Here is a 15,955-nt window from a genome sequence, read left to right as displayed (position 1 = left end):
CATATTAGACCTTTCTATGCATTACTTGCATGTAGGGAGTAAATATGTAGGGTGAGGAGTGGGGCTGGTGCTTTTGGTCCAGTCCCCAATGTCATGTATTTTTCTCTCACCATCTGCACATTGAGCTTGGTTGCATGAGAAGAAAGGTACCTTCCAGCTTAATCAGATACCCCAGCCATACACACTTTATTGGGGTTGCCATGTTTGAAAAGTTGTGTTGAGGTGTTGTGTTGTTGTTGTTGTTGTTTTTAAAACGTTGATGAGCTTTTTTTTATGGCAAATTCGCCAAGAAAAAGAAAACGTTTTTGAGCTATTTTTCAGGAAAATCGGCAAAAACAATATGGCCGACATGGGTTGACATTTTTTTTGTGCGGATTTCCACCTGGACACTGATTCCGTGTATGTCCGGGAAATTCCACATCTACGGCAACCCTAGTTTTCTTTTCTTTTCACGCAGTAGCGTACATCAAGTGGTTCGTGGAAGAAAAATATGCAGGGCAGAGTCTGAATACCAGTTGCAGGGAATCACAAAGGGGAGGGTGCTATTGCCCCAATATCCTGCATGTTCTTCTGTTTTTATGTTCTACAAGCATGACCCTTCTCAGTCTGCTCAAAAGCTCTGGAGCCAACTGAGGATTCCCAGGTAAGATCCTCCCTCTATTGTGTGGGAGATAGTCCCTCCCCCTACCTGGCCTGGTCACCTTGGCAACGCTTCCCCAGGTGGGATTGGGCAAGTGACTGAGGTAGGCGGAGACCTTCAGGTATCCCACCTGGGGAAAGGTGAAGCCAAGCCTGTGCTAATGGGGCCGCATAGGGTCCAGGGGCTACACGCAACCACGCAAAGGGCGCCCCCCATTTAATGTGGGGAGCGGTCATTATGTTCTACAAGTATGACCCTACTCAGTCTGCTCAAAAAGGGCCTCTCTTATACCTGTATATAATAGAGGGGAGGGGGAATAAGAACAGCAGTGCAGCTAGAGATGGACCTCTCCCACAGATCAGGCCCCCCCAAATAACCACTCAGAGAGTGGCAGATGATGATTGGAGCACGGCAGACAGGTCTCCGGACCTGGGCCAGCATGGAAGCGATGCCACGGGACAGTCTAGATCACAAACACATAGCTCCTAAAACTCTTTTTTATTATTTCTTTAGCCCTCAGACTTCTTTCATAGCAGTTTACAGTGGTACCTCAGGTTAAGTATTTAATTCGTTCCGGAGGTCTCTTCTTAACCTGAAACTGTTCTTAACCTGAAGCACCACTTTAGCTAATGGGGCCTCCTGCTGCTGCACCGCCAGAGCCCGATTTCTGTTCTTATCCTGAAGCAAAGTTCTTAACCTGAAGCACTACTTCAGGGTTAGCGGAGTGTGTAACCTGAAGCGTATGTAACCTGAAGCATATGTAACCCGCGGTACCACTGTACTGTAACTCCTGAAACGCATTCCATTCTGCACATGGATAACTCCAGTGGTTAGCTGTAGTTACTGGTTAGCTAGCTCCTCACTCACTTGTTGATTTTTTGTGTGGCCGCATTACACCCATGGACCTGAGGCTTTCCCCCACCCTAGACCATATTCCCTGCCCCACACCAGCTCATTGCCCACCCTAACTGGCTTAATTCTGCTCCCTCCACTATTCTTCCAGCAGTCGTGGTTGGTTGTCATAACCCGAATTCACCATTCCTACTTCATCCATCTACTTTCCTTCTGTGGTGGCTATGGAAGAAGTGAAGATGCTTCTTCAACGGCCATAGCAAAAGTCAGTCAGGCTGGCAAAGTAGTGACAAAGCGTTTTGCTTCGGCAGCCTTCTTGCCTAACATGAGAGAGCCCCTTTCTCACTATGCAGGATGAAAATGAAGTGAGGTTTGTGTGCGTTTATGAGGTTTATGAGGAGAGTTTGCAAAGCATGCTATGGCATGACTCATTTGCATCTTACTGTGCTGGTGGGTGAATTATGTCACCCTGCAGTGTGGACAGGAATAGGTAAAGGTAAGGGGACCCCTGACCATTAGGTCCAGTCATGACCGACTCTGGGGTTGTGGCGCTCATCTTGCTATACTGGCCGAGGGAGCTGGTGTACAGCTTCCGGGTCATGTGGCCAGCATGACTAAGCCGCTTCTGGCGAACCAGAGCAGCGCACAGAAACGCCGTTTACCTTCCTGCCAGAGCGGTACCTATTTATCTACTTGCACTTTGACGTCCTTTCAAACTGCTAGGTTGGCAGGAGCAGGGACCGAGCAACGGGAGCTCACTCCATCGCAGGGATTTGAACCGCCGACCTTTTGATCGGCAAGCCCTAGGCTCTGTGGTTTAACCCACAGCACCACCCTCGTCCCTATGTGGACAGGAATAGCCAGAGCTTATTTCATTGTATGCCATCATGTGTATGAGTCATTTCCCCTACAAGTCATCTTAAATTGGTCAGACAAATCTCTTTCTAAACTACATGAATAGATAGAATCTGCAGGTCCCTTATATGCGTATGTTAAATGTAACTTATTTCACGCATTCCAATTTAAGAGCACATTCTTTGATATGCTAATGTGGATTTGAAAGTGTCATAACTTCCCTTTTAATAATACGTTCCGTGATAGTGATGCAAACTGTAATTATATATCATGGGCTCAAGCCTAGCATCTACTTATATGTGTGTCAAGTGCATTTATTTCTAAATATATAATTGTGTCAAGTACTTAGAATAGTAGGCAAAAATAAGGGGGAAAGCAAGGGGGAATCTCCTAAGGCAGACTGCGATCTACTCCCACTATTAACAAACTTGCAGGGATCTACCCACTGGATTGACCAAAGTTGTTGATCAGTGGTTAGCCCCGCGATTGACCAGAGTAGATTGCTGTTATGTACTGAGTTGAATAGGATCCAAAATGCAGCAGTCTGATTGGTCCTAGAACAATAGGATCCAAAATGCAGCAATCTGATTGGTCCTAGAACAATAGGACCCAAAATGCAGCAGTCTGATTGGTCCTAGAACAATAGGATCCAAAATGCAGCAATCTGATTGGTCCTAGAACAATAGGATCCAAAATGCAGCAGTCTGATTGGTCTGCAGGAGCCACCCAATCCAGCTCCAGATGGAAGTGAATCCACAACCTGTTTGGCCTACAGGAGAGTTCCGGAATTAGCCAATCACGTGCAGCCCATTGTGTGAATAATGTATATAAAGCAGACATTCTGGGGGAACTTCCATTCCTCCTCACCACTATGAGCTGAATAAAGAGCATGAAATCCACTCTCGACTCCAAGTATATTTCAGTTGCGACCGACCAGTTGGACATGCCTGCCCTAAGGCGTATGAGAATGCAAGGAAAGCCCCAGGAAAGAACATATGGACTAGAGCATTTGATGATAAAATGGCATGCCATATAATAGCTTTTAAGGAGGGGGGCATTGCAATGACCTCAGTGGGGTAAATGAAGAGGTTGCAGAGAATTACAGCCATCAACTGCATTCAGACATCACAAATCATGGGCGTAGCCAAGATTTATTTTAGGGGGCAGGCTTTATGTTGGGGGGGGCAGAACCAAGTTATCTGTAATGCAATTGGTCAGTTAGTTAAGAATCCCCCCCCATTTATTTATTTATTATTAATGTTGCAATACATACAGTGGTACCTCGAGTTACATACGCTTCAGGTTACATACGCTTCAGGTTACAGACTCCGCTAACCCAGAAATAGTGCTTCAGGTTAAGAACTTTGCTTCAGGATAAGAACAGAAATCGTGCTCCTGCGGCACGGCAGCAGCAGGAGGCCCCATTAGCTAAAGTGATGCTTCGGGTTAAGAACAGTTTCAGGTTAAGAACGGACCTCTGAAACGAATTAAGTACTTAACCCGAGGTACCACTGTATATGGAATCTTTACATACATTACTTTTCCGTGGCGATCACACAGGGTCCCCGGATGTTTCACTGTCTATTGATCCCTGTGCCACCACTTTATTTCTCGCTGCCACCACCCAGGCCCTACCTGGTCCAATACTGAGTCCAGTCAGGGTTAAATTGGAACATAAACTTCTGTTTATTCATTGCAGTTTAACAAGCGTGTGGTTTCATAAACAGTATCGGTCCATTACAATCATGGGGTGCCTATCCAGACCTATAACTTCTGCTAAATCACTCACTAAACCACCTCTCAGATTTTTACTTGTGTTCCTGACTCAGCTTATTTCGCTACACTAACTCAACCTACCTACAGAATACATTATATTCATAAATTCACATTTTCACATTTCATTATGTACCAACATTTATCCATTTCTTATTTCTTGCCCTGTGTATTCCCTCCACCCATGTGTGACTTCCTTGTTATTATTTTGTTAAGAATTTTTATTAATTTACTTGATGGGGGGCAGCTGCCTGCCTGCATCCCCCTGGCTAAGCCCATGTCACAAGCCATAGTTTATCATGACAAAAATGAGCCTGGGGTTGTGTGCCCCCACCCTCTCCTCTGGCACAGCCATGATGAGGCGTTTGCATGTTTTTGCTTCTTCCACTTTTGCTTAATCTCAGTTAGCATGGTATCTCTGTTATGTACTGAAGTTCTCGTCCTGGCCACCAGGAGTATTGTGTATGTAGTTTTCACTCAGGTCCACGTCAGTTATTTTAGGCAGGAAACCCTGGGTTGTTGTTGCTACATTGTCGACAGCCGGCTGCCTATAAAAGCAGGCCGGCTGAGCTGTTTGCTGTTCAGTTCTGTCCAGCTTACAAATAAAGAGCTGCTTTGGAGAAATCGCTGTGTCGTCTGCTATGTTCGCCCACAACTTAACAATCTGAACCCTAGACCTGGACTTTTTGCTTGCACTCTGGACACTGTCTGTTTCCCCTGAAGTCCTACAGAACTTGACTGCGGGGAAATGTTCGAATCCCCGCGATGGAGTGAGCTCACGTTGCTTGGGCCCTGCCCCAAACCTAGCAGTTTGAAAGCACATCAGAGTGCAAGTAGATAAATAGGTACCACTCCAGTGGGAAGGTAAATGGCATTTAGGTGCGCTGTTCTGGTTCACCAGAAGTGGCTTAGCCATGCTGGCCACATGACCCAGAAGCTGTACACCGGCTCCCTCGGCCAATAAAGCGAGATGAGCACCGCAACCCCAGAGTCGGCCACGACTGGACCTAATGGTCAGGGGTCCCTATATACACACACACACACACACATATATATATGTATATATGTATACACACACACACATACACACACACACACACACAATGGCCTGATTAAATATAAGGCAGATTCCTATGTACCTATGATCCCGCAACTCCAAGGGTTTTTGGTGGGGGCAGGCATCTCTCCCCCAGCCATTTCCAAGGATGCAGACTCTCCTTTCTCCCAAAGCAACTTCATCGACAGAGCAATTGCTCCATTAGTTTGCATAGGAGAAAAGAAGAGGCTGGGAGTGGACAAGGAGAGAGTCTCGTCCCTTTTGCAAGGATGCTTGAGGTAACAGGGTCCTTGCTGTTGGCGGTTGCATTCCAGCCCTACTCATCGCTTGGGATCCAACCTATTATTTCCTCCTGTGCACGTTAATGGAGATCTTTCACACTATTAACTTGCATTAACTGTATTCAGACATGTGCAGGCATTGGAGCTCTCTCCGTCATGGGGATTCAAACTGCCGACCTTCCGATCGGCCGGCCCAAGTGGCTCAGTGGTTTAGACCACAGTGCCACCCATGTCCTATGTTGGCAACATAGGACTGTATGGCACTACATATGGGGATCACTTTATCTTTTCAGTGTCATCTGCTATCAGGAAGCTCTGGGTTCCGCATCCCTTACTCTGTGTGATAGAGAAAGGTGAGGGCCTAAGACACTCTTTTTATTACACTTAGCAGAGTCATGTATCCCATAATGGTATTACAAACAAGAGAGATTCAGGAGTGTATTGCATACTGTGTGCTCATGAGCGGCAGTTGCCAGTACAGCGACACCTCCCAAATGAAAAAGGCTTCAGTATGTGGAATGTACCCAGAGCACTACAGTCTCCCGAGACAACTAGCAAAGACAGGGTTAACTACTTTTGACAAACTCCGCTGAAAAATACTGGCATGAGACTTGCAAGCAGCTACAAGGAAACGTAAACATAAGCTGAAGATGATGAAAACTAATTAGCTAAGTCTTCTGGAATCAAATCTTAACATGATGTGATTATATATCAAGAGGAAAAACACAATGTTTAGACTGCATGCAATTTCAGTAATATGGTAATGAAGCACAGTGCATAATTTCTGACCCAACTAATCCCGCAGGCTTTTGAAATTTCTGTTTTTGACAACAAATCATTGGTAGCGTTCCAGCAGTCGGTGACAATATTGTAATAGATACCAAGAGACCAGTTAAGTATTGAAATGTGAATGAAAATCTCTAGCATTTGTTAAATAGAAAACAAAAACACTCCCGTTTCTGCCAGCCTGGAGGAATTGCAAGCAGGCTGGCAGTTTCAAAGCTCCCAAGATCAGAGACTCTGAACGCTAGTTGATGTGGATCATGAGCAGGAGAGGCCTATTCTGGTCCTATCCTGCTTCTGGGCTTCCCAAAGGAAGCCAGTTGAACACTGTGGAGAAGAAATTGCCTCTTGAACTAGTGGAGTTTTCCTGAGCAAAATTCAAAATGTTTTTGCTGACCTTTAAAGCCCTAAATGGCTTTGGCCCAGTATACCTAAAGGAGCATCTCCACCCCCATCATTCAGCCCTCAACACTGAGGTCCAGCTCCTAGGGCCTTCTGGTGGTTCCCTCACTGCGAGAAGTGAGGTTACAGGGAACCAGGCAGAGGGCCTTCTCGGTAGAGGCGCCCACCCTGTGGAACGCCCTCCATCAGATGTCAAGGAAATAAACAACTATCTGACTTTTAGAAGACATCTGAAGGCAGCCCTATTTAGGGAAGTTTTTAATGTTTGGTGGTTTATTGCTTTTTTATTAATATTCTGTTGGGGCCACCCAGAGAGGCTGCGGAAACCCAGCCATATGGGTGGGGTATAAATAATAATAATAATAATAATAATAATAATAATAATAATAATTCATTGTTCAAACTAATTGTATTGACACAGAACACCTACATGCAAAAGATTGTTTTTGAACATTAGGAAGACGTGTGAAAATAAGTACAGGGGAGATATTTTACATCCCATTGGCTTATCTGCTACATTTGCAAAACAAGTGAATAAAATGCTTTAAAACCTGGGGAATAAAGATCTCCAGGAACAAGAATAAAACAAAGTTCTGAGACCCTAGTGGACTTAAGTGGAAAGAGGAAATGATTAGCCATATTTAGATATTTGAAGTCACCTAGATGAAGGAGCAGATCTGTATGCTCGGGGGGGGGGGGGGGTAGGACCCAAACCAGTTGGTTGAAATGATAAGAAAAGAGATTTTGACAACACTACCATCTGCAGTTTTGCAAGGTAGCATCTCGAAAATCCCAGACAAAACAGGTCGAATCCATTACACATGTCTTATTTTATTGCCCATTTTATGCAAAAAAAAATATTATAAATTGTAATGGTTCTAGGGGTTGCTCGTGCGTAAATCGGCGCCACACCTGGGTGGGTTGCCTGAGTGAACCCTTTCTGTCTGGACAGCCACTCGCCCGTGGCTGTCTCAATCGCTGGCAGAATCCGTCAGTGGGTGTTTCTTGAACTTCTTCCAGCATAAAAGTTCTTTGACGCCTAGTCTTCGCCTACTCTTCCTGTGCGGAAGCCTTCTGCGCAGGGAGGGTGTGGGCACCGGGGGACCCATGCTCTCCCTGCGGGTCCCCGGCGAGGAGTCTTGGAGCCACCTCGCCGATTCCCCCATCTGCCCCCCTCCTCCACTGGTGCTACGCTGATTTCCTTCCCCAGAAGATGTGCTGCTTCTCTCCCTCCCGGGACGCTCTCCGGAATCCCTCTGGAGCCCTCCCTCTCCTTCTGGCTCCGATGGCAGTTCCCTGACATAAATATTTGGTTCCCTTATTGAAGGAGGGGATTTATTGCACTGACTCTTTCAGGGTGTCTTATCTGCTGAACAACTGTAGTAATGTAATGACGTTGTGGAGAATGTGGCAAGATTTTTGAGTGGCACCATGAAATTACATCACCATCGGTCCTAAGAGCCATTTTTGTATCTCACAATGTCTGGACAGTTTTATCATAAAGTATCTCCTACTATGTTTTGTGAACTGTGTTGTGTTCTGATCCATGTATAAGATGGACATTTTTATGCCAATAAAGGAGTTTGATTGATTGATTGATCGATCGACTACACATAGGAACATCAGAAGCCGCCTTATATCTTCTTCTTCTTTGGCGATCACTCGTAGCCGAGTAAGATTGTCTTCCATAAACACAGTTTTAACAGTGAGTCCGTAAGTGACTGTGGAGGCCAATTCTGGATCCACACGTCCTTCCACAGTGGGGACATACCGTATTTTTCGCTCTGTAAGACGCACCAGACCACAAGACGTACCTAGTTTTTGGAGGAGGAAAACAAGAAAAAAACCATTCTGAATCTCAGAAGCCAGAACAGCAAGAGGATCGCTGTGCAGTGAAAGCAGCAATCCCTCTTGCTGTTCTGGCTTCTGGGATAGCTGCGCAGCCTGTATTCGCTTCATAAGACGCACACACATTTCTCCTTACTTTTTAGGATGGAAAAAGTGAGTCTTATAGAGCAAAAGATACGGTACTTTTCCGGGTGGGAGTTGATCACAGTGAGGGTCTGCCAAAGGTGCCTTCCTCTTAGCTCATTTCTCCCTTTCATCCTGAGTTTGCGCTTCTTCAGTAAAGGCTGTTCTCCAATTGGAGCACTCGCAGACCAGTGTTTCCCAATTATCTGTGCTTACACTGCATTTTTAAAGATTTGCCTTGAGAGCGCCTTTAAACCTCTTTTGTCGTCCGCCGGCATTTCCATTCTTAAGTTAGGAATAGAGTAGTTGCTTTGGAAGACGATCATCAGGCATCTGAAGCACATGAACAGTGCAGTCAAGTTGATGCTGAAGAATCATTGCTTCAAAACTGTCCAGCTAGCTGAGCACTGGTCCAGCTAGCTCAACGCAACCTACACTGGCTGGCAGTGGTCATTGGCGGAGCTTCATGCTCCGGCACCGGGGGGGGGAGCAGGCGGGGCTGGTGCGCATCCTGGGGGCGTGACGCACCACCTTCAGGGATGTGATGCGGGTCCTGGGGGCATGGCATGCCACATACGGGGCTTCCTCCGCCAGTGGCAGAGGTCCTCCTAGGGGGTTTAAGACAGGGAGTTCCTCTCAGTCCTACCTGGAATTTCCAGGGATAGAATCTTCTACATGCTCCACCACTGACATGCAGACCTTCCCCTAAACATAAGGACGAACGTCCTGAGAGTAAAGACCATTTGGGCAGTGAAACAGACTCCCTTGGGAGGTAGTAGACTCTCATTCATTTGAAGTTTCTTAAGCATAGGTTCATCATCATGACCATCTCTTAGCAATGCAGTGGATTTCTTGCACCAGCAGAGAGGTGGACTAGATAACATTTGTAGCTAAAAGGTAAAGGCCCTCTGGACAGTTAAGTCCAGTCAAAGGCAACTGCAGTGGTACTTCGGGTTAGAGACGCTTCAGGTTACAGACTCTGCTAACCCAGAAATAGTACCTCGGGTTAAGAACTTTGCTTCAGGATGAGAACAGAAATTGCGCAGCGGCAGCACGGCGGCAGCAGGAGGCCCCATTAGCTAAAGTGGTACCTCAGGTTAAGATCAGTTTCAGGTTAAGAACGAATTAAGTTCTTAACCCGAGGTACCACTGTACAGTGTTACCTTGGTTTACGAACTTAATCCATTCCGGCAGTCCGTTCTTAAACCGAAACAGTTCTTAAACCGATGCACACTTTCCCTAATGAGGCCTCCTTCCACCATTTGGATTCCATTCGTAGACCAAGGTAAAGTTCTAAAACCGGGACACTACTTCCAGTTTTGCAGAGTTGTTAAACCAAATAGTTCTTAAACAGGACTGTTTTTAAATCGAGGTACCACTGTATGGGGTTGCGACGCTCATCTCGCTTTCAGGCCGAGGGAGCCGGCGTTTGTCCACAGACAGCTTTCTGGGTCATGTAGCCAGCATGACTAAACCACTTCTGACGCAACGGAACACTGTGACGGAAACCAGAGCTTGAGGAAACGCTGTTTACCATCCCGCCGCAGCAGTACCTATTTATCTACTTGCACTGGTGTAATTTCAAACTGCTAGGTCGGCGGGAGCTGGGACAGAACAACGGGAGCTCACCCCATTGTGGGGATTCGAACCACTGACCTTCTGATTGGCAAGCCCAAGAGGCTCAGTTGTTTAGACCACAGCGCCACCCTTCCAACTGTATGAGTCTATTACTTGACTACAAAGTCATAATTAAATATAAGATCATGTGCTGAAACTCAAGTTCTACTGCATGCCCTGCGATTTCATCACTGAAGTCAGATGCTCCAGATCTACATTTTAAAATAAAATCTTTAAACTAATAATTACCCCACTTCGACACTGACCTGTAAGTTTTCCCTTGTCTTATTTAAGAGAATATAAGTACTTCTCCAGAGTGGCTTAGTTTAATTTGTATGATAATGATTGCTGCAAAATAGGTATCAAATGCAGACCTTACGCCATCTGTAATTAATGGCTTCACGACATGCTTTAACATAAAGGTGAAGTTTAAGAGTCTCGTATCTTACCTTGACCTATTTTGGGCAGGTTTGGAAGCAGATAATTTGGGGGCCAAATTAATGTATCTCTTATAGCCCTGATGTAGCAAGAGGAATCCATAGCTGGAAGCAGGCTCCACCAGGCAGATCTTTCTCTGGATTTGGAATTTTGTGCACACATTTACACCCCTATTAGAAGAGCAGAATGGGGGGGACTGGATCCAAGCAACAGCCTTGCTCAGTGGTTGCAGTGCTGCTGTTACAATTGGCACTGCCCACAGAAAAGCAGCTGCAGCCTGCCCAAATGGAAAATGTGCAAAATCCTTAGTATTCTCGATCAACTGTCAAAATGCCAATAAGTATAGCATGCGTCCTAAATGTCTGTGTACTACTACTACTACAACAACAACAACAACAACAACAACAATTTATTATTTGTACCCCACCCATCTGGCTGGGTTTCCCCAGCCACTCTGGGCGGTTTCCATCAAAGATGAAAAATACACTAAAATGTCACATATTAAAAACTTCCCTGAACACGGCTGCCTTCAGATGTCTTCTGAATGTCAGGTAGTTGTTTATCGCTTTGACATCTGATGGGAGGGCGTTCCACAGGGCGGGTGCCACTACCGAGAAGGCCCTCTGCCTGGTTCCCTGTAGCTATGCTTCTCGCAGTGAGGGAACCGCCAGAAGGCCCTCGGAGCTGGACCTCAGTGTCCGGGCAGAACGATGGGGGTGGAGACGCTCCTTCAGATATACTACAAAGATATGCACTCCATCTCTGTGCCCTAGGAATACAATGACACCCCTTTGGATGCCCCCCCCCCAGACCCGTACAGAGCTTGTCTGAGGCTTGGGGCAGAAGTCTTGTTCGAATAAAGTTCTAAACTCAAAACTGCATAAGTCTGGCAGGTCCTTGATGTGCCCTCCAGCCAACCTAGCTCTCTGAGGCCAGTGTACCTGGCTGCCTAACCCCAGCATGGTCCTGGGTGCCCCTATTAATGAGGCCTTGGTTATCCAGTGTCAAGGGTACAGGGGAGGTTTTGCTCCTGTTGGAGCACTGCATTTAAAGCCCTTCACGGCCTAGGACCCTCGTACCTATGGGACCACCTCTCCTGGTATGCCCCACAGAGGACCTTAAGGTCCATAAATAGTAACACCCTAAAGGTCCCGGGCCCTAAGGAGGTTAGATTAGCCTCAACCAGGGCCTTTTCAACACTGGCTCCGGCCTGGTGGAATGCTCTGTCTCATGAGACCAGGGCCCTGCGGGATCTGATTTCTTTCCGCAGGGCCTGTAAGACAGAGTTGTTCCACCTGGCCTTTGGCTTGGAGCCAATTTGATTCCCTCACCCTCTTTCTTTTTTCCTTTCTCCTCCTGTGAAGAGGCTGCATCTTAATGTTTTAATGTTGTCTTTTAATCTTGTTTTTTTAATTGTATTTTAATCGACTTGTTTTTATTATTGGTTGTTAGCCGTAGAGCGCATTGCTTGTTAGCGTAGAGCGCATTGCAATAGTCCAAGTGGGAGATAACCAGAGCATGCACCACTCTGGCGAGACAGTCTGCGGGCAGGTAGGGTCTCAGCCTTTGTACCAGATGGAGCTGGCAGACAGCTGCCCTGGACACAGAATTGTGCCACTCTAGGTGCTGTGGGTTAAACCACAGAGCCTAGGACTTGCCAATCAGAAGGTCAGTGGTTCGAATCCCCGTGGCGGGGTGAGCTCCCGTTGCTCGGTCCCTGCTCCTGCCCACCTAGCAGTTCGAAAGCACGTCAAAGTGCAAGTAGATAAATAGGTACTGCTCCGGCGGGAAGGTAAACGGCGTTTCCGTGCGCTGCTCTGCTTCGCCAGAAGCGGCTTAGTCATGCTGGCCACATGACCCGGAAGTTGAACGCCGGCTCCCTCTGCCAGTAAAGCGAGATGAGCGCCGCAACCCCAGAGTCGTCCGTGACTGGACCTAATGGTCAGGGGTCCCTTTACGTTTAGGATGTGCCCAGGTGCTTTAGGTTTGGGATATGGTCTCCCAGTTACTTGATGGTCTACACACTTTCTCTTCCCAGTCTCTCTCCCCCTGCCCCCCATCTCCTTCCCCACCTTGCCCTTTTCTGGAGCATTTCGCTCATTTGGTTCTGCCCTCTTCCTGCAAGGTTTTCTCCAGGTCCCAGACTTCTTTTGTCTGCCAGGTGTTGGCAACCCTGTGGCATCAGCAGGTGTCTCGTCCCGCTTTAGGATGCTGTTGACCCAGGGACCCTAATTGTCATCCCTGCCCATAATCTGGTGTCAACGTTTGTGTGAAGAATACAAAGGACGCTAGAGAGAACCATTTCCTTCTGTTTGCAGATCTGAAATGGAACAACTTGAAATGAAGAGATGGCTTTTTTTTTTCCCCAGAGGCACCGGCTTTGCTGAAACCAATTATCAAGGGCACTCTATTCTCAAGAGTATCTAAGTGTTTTCAGTGAATAAGGGCCCCTTTTATCTCTTAAGGAGTTAAAAAAATAAATAAATGCAACACTTTTGAGAGCGATTGTTTGGGGGTTTTCTTCTTCCGCGGCTGCCTGTTGCTCTCATAAGAAACTTCCTGCTGATTTGACTTCTCCTTCTGCTGTGAGACAGTTGCCAGGATTTACATGATTGCCAAAAGGAACAACTGGATTGAGAATAAAGAATAATAAGAGCTTTTCCCCCAGGGAGAGAATAAAAGCAAGGGGGGGGGGAGAGAGAGAGAGGTGGCTAAACTATACTATCTTCCTATTCAATTACTTTATTCAGCCTCTATTTTGGATTCTACTGCATCTAATAAAAGCCAGAATAGCCTGTTGGCCCGGAATGGAAGGCTGAGATTAACAAGGGAACAATTTCAATTTCAGCAGAAATCCATTTGTAAAAGCTGCTGTTCTGTTCTGCAAGCATGTTGCTTTTGACTTAAAAGTTGACCAGGTTGTAATGCATAGGGGCCATTACAGTTTTGTACATTAAGTTTTGCGTTTTTGGGGGGTTAGGGTTAGGGTTAGGGTTAGGGTTAGGGTTAGGGGGGGGTTAGTGGCAGAGGGGATGAATATGAAAAATGTAAAGGAAGATCTGTGCCAACATCATGGCTGCTGCTTCTCTGTGGGTTTTTTTAATGTGTTGTAACATTTTAGGGTGCACACACATAGCAGACACACACTCTGCAGAAAACCAAACCTTCACCCTTCAAAATTTAGGAAATATTCCCCAATGCATAATGCCTTTTGGGTGGTCTTTGATTAAGCGGTTAAGCAATTTCAAGTCTGTAAAAGTTCTTGCACAGCTTTGTTCTTGGTCTCTCACCTCCTTGCAAGTGGGGATGGGGAGACGACTCTGCTGCAACAGAAAAATAAAGATCTGCCTTGCTTTTCGCCGAATCCTGCCTTCATCCAGTCTTCTCTGACCAAACATGAACTTAAGGGACACCGAGTCCCTTGGGGAGTTGGGCTGCAAAAGCAAACCCAATTTTTTCTAGAACATACCGGTTCGTTTCCGTCACTAAAACGGTGTGCTTAAATGCTAGTATTTTTGTACATGGTGCTTGCTGTTGAATGGTCACTGTAAAATGTGAAGGTTCATTATTGTTTCACAAGTTGTGTATGTCTTTAAGGGCCAGGGCAAATAACGAAACCCAGTCTTACAGCTGTGAAACATAGCAGGTGCTGCTAGGTTGTGTTAATCAAGCTGTGTCAGCATTTGGGTATAGTATATAAGGAGCAGCACCTAGCTCTCTCCTTACCTTGGGGGATGGGTTGGTGGTTGGGTCATGTTTGTTGTTGTTATTTTTTAGTGTAAAATGAGTTTTTGTTTTGTTATTAAAACCTTGTTGAAGTTATTTTTGAGTTCCTTGTTATGCATAGTCTCCTCAGCAAGCTCTCTGCAGCGCTACTAAACTGTAAATAGTCAACATCTGCAACTGTTTAAACCCTTTTAAAGTATGTCCATTTTTTTATTATTTTTTTGCATTGTAGATAGTTGGTAGCAGTGGTTTTTTTTTCTGGGGGTACGCAGGGGTACACATAGCCTCTAAACATTTTGTGAATCTAAGTTTGGCCTCATTGAGGAGCGGTATTTCAATACGAGTAGGAAAATGAAAGGGCCCCTAAATATTTTTAAAGAACAAAGCACTGGCTGGTAGTATCTCAATTTGTATTTAGTATAAAAGCTCTATGGAGCTAAATAAAGGAAAAGGTACCCCTGACCTTTAGGTCCAGCCATGGACGACTCTGGGGTTGCGGCGCTCATCTCACTCTATAGGCCAAGGGAGCCGGCGTTTGTCCGCAGACAACTTCCGGGTCATGTGGCCAGCATGACTAAGCCGCTTCTGGCGAAACCAGAGCAGCGCATGGAAACGCCGTTTACCTTCCCGTAGGAGCAGTACCTATTTATCTACTTGCACTTTGACGTGCTTTCGAACTACTAGGTGGGCAGGAGCTGGGACCGAACAACGGGAATTCACCTTGTCGCGGGGATTCGAACCGCCGACCTTCTGATCGGCAAGCCCTAGGCTCAGTGGAATAGAATACCCCATAATGATTGTCTGTTGGCAACGTAGGACTGTATGGCGCTACATATGGGAATCACTTTATTTTCTCAGTGTCATTTGCTATCAGGAAACTCTGGGTTTGCATGTATTTTTTCAACCATATTTGTATTCCCATAGCTCAATCAGAGATAAAAGGTTGGTAAATCAAGTAGCATCAGAAATGACAGGTAAAGGAATTGCACAAAAGCAGTATCCAGGAAGCTACTTCTAATGGGACGTGTTGACTAAATCTACACTTTTTTAGCTGATCAACATAAGCACAAGAACGATCTTTGAACTGTAAGATGCATCACTGTCCGTCTGGCAATCACAGATTCAGAGAACTGGAAATTGCTGACAAGCAACTTTGGTGATGCTTGCCATCTAGTGGATGCTGCTCATATGCACACGTAATGAAAATAGTATTTTATATATAAAGGTAAAGGTAAAGGTACCCCTGCCCGTACGGGCCAGTCACGTCCGACTCTAGGGTTGTGCGCCCATCTCACTTAAGAGGCTGGGGGTCAGCGCTGTCCGGAGACACTTCCGGGTCACGTGGCCAGCGTGACGAAGCTGTTCTGGCGAGCCAGCACCAGGTCATCACACGGAAACGCCGTTTACCTTCCCACTATAAAGCGGTACCTATTTATCTACTTGCACTTAGGGGTGCTTTCGAACTGCTAGGTGGGCAGGAGCTGGGACCGAACGATGGGAGCTCACCCTGCTGTGGGGATTCGAACCGCCGACCATGTGATCGGCAAGTCCTAGGCACTG

General features: G+C 46.2%; 1 long non-coding RNA gene across 1 annotated transcript; it reads left to right on the top strand.

The window, feature by feature from the left end:
• The first annotated feature begins 306 nt into the window (after positions 1-306).
• Positions 307-13,174, top strand: LOC310665339. The gene is made up of 2 exons (XR_014505407.1): positions 307-643; positions 12,988-13,174. It is a non-coding gene; the product is annotated as an uncharacterized lncRNA (long non-coding RNA).
• Positions 13,175-15,955: the final 2,781 nt, after the last annotated feature.

The sequence above is a fragment of the Podarcis tiliguerta genome (genome assembly GCF_965153285.1).
Source record: "Podarcis tiliguerta genome assembly, chromosome: 1".
NCBI classification, from domain to species: domain Eukaryota; kingdom Metazoa; phylum Chordata; class Lepidosauria; order Squamata; family Lacertidae; genus Podarcis; species Podarcis tiliguerta.
The sequence above is the reverse complement of the archived record's forward strand: the minus strand, read 5'-3'. Positions and strand labels throughout refer to the sequence as shown.